The sequence below is a fragment of the Galeopterus variegatus genome, unplaced genomic scaffold, assembly GCF_000696425.1.
Source record: "Galeopterus variegatus unplaced genomic scaffold, G_variegatus-3.0.2 Scaffold298, whole genome shotgun sequence".
NCBI lineage: Eukaryota > Metazoa > Chordata > Mammalia > Dermoptera > Cynocephalidae > Galeopterus > Galeopterus variegatus.
This window is the reverse complement of record NW_007726409.1, coordinates 64,341-77,806: the sequence shown is the minus strand read 5'-3', so window position 1 is coordinate 77,806 and position 13,466 is coordinate 64,341. Positions and strand designations below refer to the sequence as shown.

Here is a 13,466-nt window from a genome sequence, read left to right as displayed (position 1 = left end):
TTTTTTTTTTTTTCCGTTTAGGCAATTTGAAGTAGAGGCATGTGCAGCTCTGCATAATAATGTATTATGAAGGCATTTCAAGGAATACATTATTAGGATTGTTTACATGCATGGTTCAAATTTACTGGCAAATTGCTTAGGCCTCGGTTTTATGATGAAGCTGCCAGCGAGGCCCCTCCTGGCAAAACTCTGAAACAGGAGAAGCTACCCTTCGCCTTTTGTCACCAGCACTTCCTCCACCTTGTGCCCTCCCTTTCAACATCTCCCACCTTCCCACCCCCAAGTAACCCCATGAGTTGTCAGGCCTTTTGCTCCTTACTGTGAAGACATTTTGTGGGTCCTTCTCAGACCTGCCCTCAGCAAAGGTGAGGTGTGCAGAAGAATAAATCTTCAACAGTATAATTTTAGACACTGTGGCAACTGGGAAGGGCAGCTATTTTTGGCTGTGGGGCTTTCTCCTTGACCTGAGATGATATGCTTCGCCTGCTGCTAGTGTGCCCAGCCAACCCTGCACACAGTCCTTTCAGCAACGTGTTTGCCATTCCTGAGAGTGGCTTCTTCATTTTCTTGCTGAGCAGTTCTGTGCTTATCTGTGATTCTGTGCATTTGGGCAAGGATGTGAACCATCCACGAGTGCACACCTAGGCTTGTAGCATGCTGACCCGCCGAGGTGGTGGTCTGGGCCACCCCCAAGGGGCATCACAGTTAGAACAGACTCCCTTCCACATGGGGGGGTGGGGCAATCTTCCAGCTTCTGCATGACCCTCAGCCTCCACGCTTTATCAGCTGCTCAGTGACTGTCCTGTGAGTCACTCCCTCTCCAGCCAGACAAGCCAGGTGGGTCTTGAGGTCGCAGTGTCCAAGTTCTGCCACCTACGCCACTTGCATAAGGATCTGAGGCTGCACCCTCACAGAAGTTCTTCTGACCACCCTGCTTGCTGTCTTCCCACTCAAGCTCCTGATGCAGCTGCTGTCTGCAGACCCCTGTATTGCCCAGGGAAGTGAGTCAGAACTCCTGCAGCAGTGGGAGGAAGAGCTACAAGAAGATTCAAAGGTGGCCAAAAATAACAGTGCTTTCCAGATGAGGACAATATTATAGCCAAGATCATCACCGGGGTAGGGAATCTTTTTCTTTGTTTTATAACCTAAAATGTACATGGAAGACTTGAAGATCATGCAGGAAGGACGAATAAAGTCCATAAAAGACAGGAAAATGGGAATAGTTGTTTTTAAAAAAAGGAATTAAATTTCTCTATGGCCAAAGAGAGAAAACAGAAAATCAGAGGCCTTTTACAGGTATGGAGAGAGCCCTAGCTCTCTGAATTGTAGCTCTCTCTTCTCCAACACCCCTGGACATATTAAAAGGGGAGAATTCTGGATTTGGGCGATGGGGAGAGAAAGAGAGAGAGAGAGAGAGAGAGAGAGAGAGAGAGNGGAATTAAATTTCTCTATGGCCAAAGAGAGAAAACAGAAAATCAGAGGCCTTTTACAGGTATGGAGAGAGCCCTAGCTCTCTGAATTGTAGCTCTCTCTTCTCCAACACCCCTGGACATATTAAAAGGGGAGAATTCTGGATTTGGGCGATGGGGAGAGAAAGAGAGAGAGAGAGAGAGAGAGAGAGAGAGAGAGGCACTAGGGTCTAAGGAGAGTCTGACCAATAAACAGAAAATAATGGAGTAACGTAAGGCAAAAAAGGAGAAAAAGATCAAGAGACAATGTTGCCTTCCCTTCTCTGGTACTGAACTAAATTTAGTAGATATTTATTGAGGACCAACTATGTCTAGTCCAGTTATCTATGTCTGCATGTCAAATGACCCTAAAATTTATTAACTTAAAGCCACAATAAATATTTCATTATCGTCTTTCATGGTTCTGAGAGTTGAGTGGGATCAGCGGGGTGGTTTTCAGGCAGTCTTTCATGAGGCTGAGTTCTGGAGTCCTTGCTAAGGCTTCCTCACCCAAAATGCCTGACAGTTAGTGTTGGCCACTGCAGCAACCAACCTCAGCTGGGACTGTCAGCTGGGACACCTGCACGTGGTCATTCCATGTGGTCTGAGTTTCCTTATAGCATTTCATCCTGGAGCTCAGCTATGGCCACTCAGTGCTCCAAAGGTGAGTGTCCCAAGAGAGCAAGGTAGAAGCTGAAGCATCCTCTTTGGCCTTTCCAAATCACATGCTTTGTTGGTCCACCAGTCACTAAGGTCAGCTCAGATTCAAGGGCAGGGCACATAGATGCCACCTCTGGATTTGAGGAGTGTTAAAGAATGTGTAGACAGGTCTTAAAACTGCTAAAAAGTCCAATCATGATGTCAGATGTTCCCCACCTCCAGGAGCTTCCAATGTAGTTGGAGCTAGAAAGGTCAATTAAGTATTCAATGGAAAGTAATGAAATATCCATTCACCAGGTGAACAAGGTGACAGTAGAGTGTGTACCAAGTGGGACACAAGATGAACACTTGCATGCATAGAAATCGTAAGCAGAGCTGGGTTAGGAAGGCCTGTGGCCACTTATCATTTGGAGAGCATTGAAGCAAATGGCTACCACTCCCTGGCTTTGGAGTGCAGGTCCTTGCTGGCTTTCTTTAAGCCCGTATGTTTGTTCTCAACAACTTATTTTCTTGTTCCTTATCTTCTCTTTCCTTGCTTCACCTTGGTCCTGACAGCTGTCCTTTCTTTCAACTACATTATCCTGTTATGGTCCTAAAACTCTTTCCCATTGCTTTCTGTCCCTTGGCCATGACTATCTTTTCTGTGCATGAACAAGACTTACCTGCCAGTCCCTTTCCTGCAAATTTGCTGCTCTGTTGCCATTTCTTAGACGAATGAACTTTTCTCTGCCCTTCCTTGGCTCATTCCGCAGTTGACTGCTTCAAATACNCCTCATTACATGTCCTTAGTTTTCCTCTGTCCCAGCAGAATAGGCCTATGCCATTTCATGTCGCCTCTTGTTATTTTTTTTAATTGCCCCTTAATGTACCTTTTCCTGGCTGAGAAAGGAAGTGTTAGTTACAGAAACGTCCGGTTAGTTATTCTATAAATCAGGACTCACATTTCTTGAATCCCTGTGTTCTGTAATTTGGAAGACCGTTGCAGTAGACAAAGCAGGGGATTTAGACTCAAGTTTTAAGACCTGAGCATGTTCCCAGCTAACTAGCTGTATGGCTTTGGGTAAATCAACTAATTGCTCTCATGCAAAGTGTTCTGTCTTATAAAAATGGGAGTAAAACTTCCTTCCTTCGTAGGCATTGGACCACTGTAGGCAAAGTTACATGGAAGTTCCTTATAAACTACCTAGTGGTGTAGAGAATGTTGGTTATTCTCACAGGAGGGACTCAGGTGTTCTCAGCATTCTTTGGTCATTCATTCTTTCCTTTCTCTCTTCCTTGTTTTCTCCATTCCCTATTTTATCCCTGCTTCTGCCCAAAGCTCTCTAGTGGCATCCATGGAACTCGGCTTTCTGCCCTGAAGATGGCTTGAGCAGGGTGGATTTACCTTTCTGAAATTCTTGACTATTTCATAAGGACTATAAAAATGGAATCAGGTGGAGCTGTTGTGTGTTGATACAGTGGCCTGGATGTGGGTTTCGAATACTGATTGTTTATTTTTATTTTGTTTACTTCTTAATCTTCTGGGGTCAGGCTAACCAATCTTCTCTATATAAAGACAAAGTCCTTGCCTGAATTTCTGAGAGAATCTTCCCCCAGAAGCTGAGACTTTGGTTGAAATGACCTCATTACATGTCCTTAGTTTTCCTCTGTCCCAGCAGAATAGGCCTATGCCATTTCATGTCGCCTCTTGTTATTTTTTTTAATTGCCCCTTAATGTACCTTTTCCTTTTTTTTTTTTTCCGTTTAGGCAATTTGAAGTAGAGGCATGTGCAGCTCTGCATAATAATGTATTATGAAGGCATTTCAAGGAATACATTATTAGGATTGTTTACATGCATGGTTCAAATTTACTGGCAAATTGCTTAGGCCTCGGTTTTATGATGAAGCTGCCAGCGAGGCCCCTCCTGGCAAAACTCTGAAACAGGAGAAGCTACCCTTCGCCTTTTGTCACCAGCACTTCCTCCACCTTGTGCCCTCCCTTTCAACATCTCCCACCTTCCCACCCCCAAGTAACCCCATGAGTTGTCAGGCCTTTTGCTCCTTACTGTGAAGACATTTTGTGGGTCCTTCTCAGACCTGCCCTCAGCAAAGGTGAGGTGTGCAGAAGAATAAATCTTCAACAGTATAATTTTAGACACTGTGGCAACTGGGAAGGGCAGCTATTTTTGGCTGTGGGGCTTTCTCCTTGACCTGAGATGATATGCTTCGCCTGCTGCTAGTGTGCCCAGCCAACCCTGCACACAGTCCTTTCAGCAACGTGTTTGCCATTCCTGAGAGTGGCTTCTTCATTTTCTTGCTGAGCAGTTCTGTGCTTATCTGTGATTCTGTGCATTTGGGCAAGGATGTGAACCATCCACGAGTGCACACCTAGGCTTGTAGCATGCTGACCCGCCGAGGTGGTGGTCTGGGCCACCCCCAAGGGGCATCACAGTTAGAACAGACTCCCTTCCACATGGGGGGGTGGGGCAATCTTCCAGCTTCTGCATGACCCTCAGCCTCCACGCTTTATCAGCTGCTCAGTGACTGTCCTGTGAGTCACTCCCTCTCCAGCCAGACAAGCCAGGTGGGTCTTGAGGCTAGACGAATGAACTTTTCTCTGCCCTTCCTTGGCTCATTCCGCAGTTGACTGCTTCAAATACATATTTTCATTTTGGTTTTATGGCATCTCTTGCCTTCTAAAATCATATCTTCTATTCCATGTGACTCATGCCCTTCTTCTCTGCTCTGACTTCTCTTATCCTAGGAATCTGTTGCCCAACACAGTGTCACAGGCCAACGAACCCTGGTGCACACAGTGCCCAGCATCTCCACCAGATACAGCTTTGACATCTTCATGGCAAGACCTTGCTCCAATACAAGGACTTTCAGGTGGGGTTTGCTGTCCGGCTGCTAACCTTTGTTCTAGACGAATGAACTTTTCTCTGCCCTTCCTTGGCTCATTCCGCAGTTGACTGCTTCAAATACGTATTTTCATTTTGGTTTTATGGCATCTCTTGCCTTCTAAAATCATATCTTCTATTCCATGTGACTCATGCCCTTCTTCTCTGCTCTGGCTTCTCTTATCCTAGGAACGTGTTGCCCAACACAGTGTCACAGGCCAATGAACCCTGGTGCACACAGTGCCCAGCATCTCCACCAGATACAGCTTTGACATCTTCATGGCAAGACCTTGCTCCAATCCAAGGACTTTCAGGTGGGGTTTGCTGTCCGGCTGCTAACCTTTGTTTGGTAAGCATTTCCTTCATTCCATCATCACTAAAAATACTTTCCTCTTTATTTGGGACCTTAGTCTCCAAATACCACCCAGTCTGGACATTCACTTTTTAATCCCCATGTAGGTTGGGTCCCTTTTCTGCCCTTAGTACAAAAATGATATATGTCCACTGTAGAAAATTTAGAACACATAGAGAACCAAAAGTAAGAAAACAAACATGGTAGATATAAACATTGTTAATACTTTGATGTGGAATGTTATTCTCTTTTCTATAATTCTGGTTTTTATGTGGAAGAAATAGCATCATCACTTTGATGGCCAGTGCTTTCTGCTAAGCCCCTTAGTGTTTTAAAGAGCCAGTTCTGTAGATCTCTAGTCCCTCGCCCCAGCTGATTAGAACAGGGCTGAACATCTGGCCCCAGCTGGGCTAGCACCTGCTTTTTCCTTGGGATTAAATTAGATGGCATTCAGGAGGGAGGATTAGATGTGGGATTAGAATTTGCACCTTGAAACCTAAAGCTTTCCTAGAGAAGATGATTTGCAAGAGACAAGTAGAGGAGACAGTGAAAATTGGAGAAAGAGATGAAGAGTTCTAGGGGCAGAGACTCATTATTATTGGTCCTACGTCTTGTTTCTGTGGGCTAGCTTTGTATCCTTGTCTCAAATCCATCTTCGAAGGAACGATATCTATGGAATTCTGATATTTTCACCTAGCAATGCCTGTACAAGGTGACACGTTTTTGTAGACTGCTTTTTTCACTGAATAATACATTATACATTTTTTTCTATATCATCGTATATTCTCCTAGATTGTAATTTTGATGACTGCACAGTGACTACTGTGGATGTCCCAATATTTATGGGAGAAGTGTAATTTATGGGAAAAGTTTGAGCTTGGTGTTAAATAGTACTGAGTTCAAATGCCTGCCCTGACCCTTGTTTGCTGTGTGATTTGGGCCAATTATTTAAATACTGTATGTCTCAGTTTCCAATCTATAAGATGGACATAACAAAATAGGTTAAATAATATGGTAAATCAGAAAGTTATCAGCATATTACCTGTTATATAAATAAGGGTTCAGTAGATTTCACCTGTTATTATTAATAATCATAAAATTAGTCCTCTATTACTGTTCATGTAATAGCCTCTTATTATCAACATTATAGACAGACCTGCAATAAACATCCTTACAGTCAAATATTTGTGCACTATTATTGCTTCAGATCAATGCCCAGAGGTTGCAATATGGGATCAAAGATTATGGGCATTAAAAACCTTTTTAAACATGTATTGTCATTGCTGTCACTGAATCTTCTAAGTTGTCCACCACCCCAGCCTTTAGCAACTTCTTGCCCACACATTTAGAGACAGCATATTTCCCTCTGTGACCAGGATGTGATCCATCTATACCCACCTTCCAATAGCATTAAAATATTGCCACATCTGCCATTTGAGCCAGAGCTCTTTCAGGTAAATTTAATTGATTCATTTAGCTATTAAATGTCAAGTATAGATTAAGTTTATATATAGACTAAGTTTGTAGATTAGGTTTATATTTTGAGAGTTGACTCCATTGTTGCTAACCATGGAGTGAGCTTTGCAGCCATTGTAGGAAGAGTTCCAGGTGTTTCTAAGAAAGTCAGATATTGACTAAGGCTTACAGTTTTTATAAAATCTTTTCTTTCTTTAAAAAGGAACATTTGGAATATGAAAATCTTTATCTTTTTACCTGCCTAGAATAACCTCCCATGTGCAGACCCTACCCTGGCTTCAAGGCTCAGGAAAATATTAATATAAAATTTAGTGAGATGTTTCTTTGAGCCTCCCACTGTGCTGGGCTCTTTGGGAAGACAAAAATACCTCTACATGGTCCCTATCCTCAGGGAGCATGGTGTGTTGGTGGAGTAGATCTATAAACAATTACAGGGAAAAGCTAAACTTGCCAGAATGGTAGTGTGCACCTGTAAGGAGATCCCAGAATAAGGTGTTGCAAGAATCGAGGTCTGCATATAGTTAACCATTTGGTCCACAGCAGGTTATGTTTAATCCAAAGTTACAGTATTTGAAAAAAGTTTTTAGTTGCCAACAGTGAACACCTGGAAACTGTAGGTAAAAATACAGATTTCTATCTTACCTTGAAAAAATGGAAGGATTGGCAATACTGAGCCCTCATTCCACCAGGGCAACAGTGAGGAATGGCTGACCTTTCCGCCAAGGAATAAGTTCTCCTTTTTGCCGCAGTTGCCACCACTCCCTACTGTTTGCCCTGTACTGCTTCACTTATTTATGCTATCTGTGTGGGTCATGTGAGTTTACAACCATGACATAGTGGAAAAGGGCCCTTGTTCTTTCACAGGATATCAGCAAAGGCTCAGAAAGATTTGCTGGAGGGGAGGCCTGCAGGATCAGCAGGAATTTGCTCTGTAGAGAAATAGAGGGTGGAGCAAAGCACCTAAGGCAGGTGCAGCAGCACATGCATGGTACAGGGCTTGAGCACGAAAGGCCTAAGTGGACAACGACAAGCAGGAAAGGCTGGCAAGGAAGATTGGTGTTTGAGGGAAGGGATGGAGAGAAAGAATTAGCGAAGTATACGAGCACCAGTTTCTGAAAAGCCTGGCAAGCCAAAATAAGGACTTTAGATTCTGACCTGTAAAAACTAGATTGGATGATGGATAAGATAACAGCTGAGTTTCTAACAGTACCCTGACTCCATGCTGGCACTGCAAAGGACATGTGTGCAGACCCTTGCTAAATCCTGACCCCAAGCACCTGAGCTACCTCTTACAGATGAGAAAATGCTGGTAGAGGGAGATTAATTAAGTCACCTCCCCAAAGTCATGACCAGTAAATGGGAAAGCAGGAAGTGGACCCAGGCCTAAGTACAGAGCTTGCAATGCAGTTGTTAGGGTACCCACTCCCCAGATGGATCAGGGCTTCAGAACAATTTCTCGGGAAGCAAAGCCAGGGTTGCAGTGGGAGCGAGTGAGGGGAACGAGAAAGGGCAGAGCTGCTGGAGATCACTGCAGTGGCTGGGCAAGGGGACAGGAGGGCCTTCACCAATGCACCCTTAGTGCTGCTGCAGAGGAGGGGTAGACATGGGAAATGCTGAGCGAGATGGAACAGAGTTACCGTCCTTCATGGAGCCTGCCAGCCATGGGGTCTTCTCTTTTCCCCTTTGAATTCCCAAAGCACGTTCTGCCTCTTTCCCAAGACCTGCCTGGGCCATGTCCCCATACAGCTGTGTGCATCTTATCACATCTAGTATATTTTGAGTTGCTTAAGGGCAGGAGGAATTATGCTTTATTTGCCTTATTATAATTATTTTTTTTTGCATTGCTGAGAAGTGCTTTGATAAATGAATGAATTCCAAAATTATCTTTTTTAGATCATTTCTCCTTATGCTTGCCTTAAAAAAGTTAGTGGCAAGTTAAGTACTTTTTCTTTGAAAATATGAAAATAATTTCCGTACACAATCTACTTCAAACTATTTTAAAATATGAGGAAAAGTAAGATTGGGAAGTTGTTTAAAAACAGCAAACCCTTTGAGTCAGTGTCACATTTATTGCTATAAAATATTTTTCTCTCTCAGTTAGACATCTGGTTCCCATTACGTACAGTATTGGGTGCTCGAGTTCACTAGCCATTTTGCATACCAAGCAGCGTGCACGCCAAATCCCCACCGACACCCGCCACTCTGTATTTGCACCATGTAATTCTTTCTTTACATTTACAGACAACCCTTCTATCATCAACTTAATTCTTACCAATACATTTTTGGTTATTTTGTTCATACTTACCTTAAGGATCAAATTGCCTACATCTGAGAAATGAAGAACTTACAAAACCCTGGAGTCTTTGCTTTATGTCATTGTATGGTCCGACTATCTATAATCTAGCACTGAAATCAATGAAACATCTAAATCTTAAGTTTGTATTTCCTAGTAACATTGACCCAGAAATGAGAAACACAATATGGAATGTTTGCTAATGAGTCATGAATTTCATTATAATTGCTTCCATATTCAGGATAGCTCCCTTAAACCATCTAATCTTGACATATCCTGCAACAATCCCATGTGTTGTAAATGATTTTGTTTTATTTCTTAGGTTACTGTTAAGGGCTTATTTTCTGGTTCATTTCATTTTCTTAAAGAAAACCACACATGCATGTGTGTGCACATATACACACTCTGACATGCACATGCAAATGCACACACACACACCTCACTGTGGCATTTGCCTCGATCTGTATTTTTTCAAAATAAAATAATTATGCCACAAAAAAAGAGCCCTCATCGTTTGCTTTGGAAATAAGAATAAACACATTTAGGAAGAAAGTTGAAAATGGTCTAGTTTAGAGTTCTAGTTCAGGTCCCTGAGAATTAAAATCATAACTGAGCAATGCCTCATCCAGCAGCAGTCTGTTCTTTCCCTGGACTTAAGAATCTATAACAGAATGGACAGACATGGCCAGCATTCAGTACAGTAATAATGGAAAATTAAATACAACTTTTAAAAACTGTTCACATTATAAAGTGATCTATTAGCATTATACGATTTCAGCACTTAAAGTGACTGATTCTAATTGCAAGATTTGGCCCATAGCAAGCATTAAAGAGCTGCACGATCTTGAAGGTGTTTTATCTCTTTTGGAATATTTTAAAGTAGATTTTCGTTGGAATAAAGCTTTATTCCTGCCACACAAAACATTGTGTGGAAGAAATCTTTCAGTGCTGATAGAAACAGAGGTAATTATAGTTTCTTCTTCTTTGATTCATGAATCAATAAGATAAACACTTAAAATATTCTTGTATTTATTCTCCCTTTCTTTTACTAAATAAAACTCTGTCTCTATAGCTCGTGGATATTTTCCTGAAGAAGTAGAGATGTATGCTCTTCTCTAATGACCCTTTCTAGCAAGCTGAGAGGCACTCTTTTCCTGCACCTGGTAAACATATTGTATCCTTCAGAATCTCTTCTGGACAAGATGGTGGGTCTCTAAGATGAAACTACCTTGCCACACCTTGAGCTGAATTTAATTTAAACAGGTTATCACAAAACCACTGGGACTTCTGACCAGGTACACATCTGAGATGTATCTGCTAAATGGATTGTAGATTCTAGAAAAAGAAGAAAAGATGTGAGGGAGTGTCATACATCTTTGAGTTTGACTTTATGATTTCTACAGGATTTTTCATAATTTTTATTTTATTGACTACCAGAAGTTTATTAATTGAATAGTATTGGAAGTTGCAACTCCTTATGCTAAGGGAGTCCTGCTGAACTTATATGGTTAAGCAGTTTAAGATATGTTGAAATTCTCCTTTAATCTATATGTATATGGATTTCTCGGTGGTGGTTTTCAGATCTCCCAGGTAGCAGAAAATTGCCCACTATGTTTTAGATTTTTGGTGGGCTGACCCACATTGTTATCCATGTAACCAACAATGGGCTATTGAACATGTCATTTAAAAGCTGTAGTAATACTGGTGGAGTGTGCACACCAACCTTATTTATTTAAAACATCTCTGTCTAAAACAGATATTATTTTTTAAAGAACAATGCTAGGTAGAAAGAAGTTTAAAGGAACTCTTCCTTGTGAATTTTTCACTAACAGTTTCCTGTAGCTTGTAATTGCTTTCTCTCGTTTGAAACCTAGAATCTGCAGAAGACAGCAGACATACTTGTTACTGACCTGAATTAAGATAAAAGGAAAGTAGGAGATAAGATCATAGCTGTTGGCACTTTGTTTATGAAAACATTTTGAGGATATGCTTGAATCAGGCAAAAATAATATATGTTGCTTTTCTCCAAGTATATTTTAAATGCCAACCTGGCTAGAGAAAAAGAACAATGCTCAGAATTAGAGCACTCCCTTTCCTGTGTGCTAGTGTGATACATGATAACATCATTTAATCATCACTATTTTTCTTACACATGTGAGAAATATATACAAAAATAAAAAATACATAAAATAAAAATACAAAATATAGAAATGAAAAAGTAAAAATGTGTTTGTTAAAAAGTTATAACATTTTGTTTTAAAATAGTTTAAGATTCACAACAAGTTGTAAATATAATTCAGGGAGATTTCTTGTACGCTTCACTCAGTTTCCCCCAAAGATAGCATCTCACATAATCACACTGGTAGTACATGGTCGAAATTAAGAAATTGATCCAATATTGTTAACTTAGCTAGAGGCCTTGTTTGGACTTCGTCAGGTTTTACATGTACTCTTTTCTTGAGTGTATATGAATATGAAGAACTGCATAAAACACCAGTATTAAGGGAGCATCTCTCACCAATAAATACTGACTGTGCAAGATTCCCAGATGATGTGGTTTTATGCATCTTGTGGCTGACTAAAGAGAAGGTAGAATTGGTTGCATTAATGAAGATCCTTTATACTTAATTGCCTTATCCATGCATTAGTTAACTAATCATTCAATCGGTCCTATACCAAGTGGCAACTATGAGCCAGACCTTTTGATAAACTGGGGGTACCAAATGGAGACACAGACTTTGCTCTCAAGGAACTCATAGTAAGAGACAAAAAAAAAAAAAATCAACAATTAGAACAGAGAAAGTTGCATAAAATAACACAAATGAAACCAAATGGAGACACAGACTTTGCTCTCAAGGAACTCATAGTAAGAGACAAAAAAAAAAAAAAAATCAACAATTAGAACAGAGAAAGTTGCATAAAATAACACAAATGAAACAAACCAGTATTATTAAGCACCTACAAGTACCCGGCACTGTACCAGGCATTAGGGATAAAAGTGGAGAATAAGACACGTGCTTTTCCTGTTCTGTGCAGCTCACTGTCTCATGGAGGAGACAAGACTATAACCAGTAATGACATCCTAGTGCTGTAACAGGGGCTGTGGTTCAGAGTGGGTAGGTCCTAACCAGATCAAGGGGTGAAGCAAAGTAACTTAGGGGCATGTCTTGTGGTCAAGATTTGCATCTCAAGCTGTTGAGAATGACTAAGGGGATCTTTGCACCAAGCTCCCACTCCGTTTCATGGGAACCCTGCATAGCATCTACTAGCTCTGCTGTAGCATTTTAGCAGATGGCTTGCTGTCACAGGATCGGTCATTGTTGCTTAGATCTGACTCAAAAGCTCTTTGATATCATACCTGATATGAGATCTTCCTCACTCAAGGCTGGTAGGCCTGGTGCTGGTCTCACAGAGGACATGAGATGGAGAGAGGTCTGCCTTCCTGCAGGAAAAGGGAGAAGTGGCTCTCTATAGTATGGCTGGTAGCTGGTGTTGGAAAAATATAACTGTTATATATTTATTTCCTAACAAACTGAGATTTCTCATTCAAAGTGAGACCATGCGATCACCCTTTAGGCTGTGGCAGACCCAATTACGTGCCTTTCCTGCTTAGAACTCCTCAGTTGCTTTGCATTGGACTTAAGGTGGCATCAAAAGCTGGCATCTAAGGGTAAAGTCTACCAGGCCATAGGTGGTGTGGCCCTGCCCACCTATGTCCTCACCTCAGTCTTGTCACATTGTATTTTACCTCCAGGTTTCAGTGGTCTAGTTACGCTGGCTTGTTTAATGTTCCTTTATCCTGCCAAGATATGTCCACTCCTGGACCTTTGCACATGCTCTTTCCAGAGATACTTTTCTCCTTCTTGATACCTTCATCTATAACCACATTCTTCAGGCTTTTATTGCAAGACTTTCTATATTGAAGCAATTGTTTATATCAAGTCTCCCCTACGAGTACCACTTTATCCTTACCTATACTTCATTCACGTATTATAATATGAAATTATATATTTACTGGTGTGATTATGTGAGAGATCTTTGAAATGTTCATGGAAAGATTCATATTGTCTTTTAATTCTATTTTTCCATCAACTTTTTGAAGTACCCTCATATAATATTTGTCTCTCCCATTAAACTGTTAAGTTCCATGAAGACAGAGATGGTATCTATTTATATGGTTATCTTTTCAAGGCTCCATAAGTATTTTTTGAATGAATTATTGAATGAATGAATGAATGAAAGAAGTTATAACGACACCCTTAATTTGATTTTGTGGCAGGTATGTACCCAGCCTAACCTTATGTTTGTAATTTAACATAAATCATCTGTCCTAGATTTAGGTAGGTAGAGAATAATGC

The 13,466-nt window shown here is 41.1% G+C and overlaps 1 long non-coding RNA gene across 1 annotated transcript in view; it reads left to right on the top strand.

Moving 5' to 3' along the window:
* The first annotated feature begins 5,261 nt into the window (after positions 1-5,261).
* The window catches only part of LOC103586026, a 40,641-nt gene continuing 32,436 nt past the window's right edge, over positions 5,262-13,466 (top strand). The window contains exon 1 of the long non-coding RNA XR_550115.1: positions 5,262-5,336. This is a non-coding gene — a long non-coding RNA (uncharacterized LOC103586026). The remainder of the gene's footprint in view (positions 5,337-13,466) is intronic.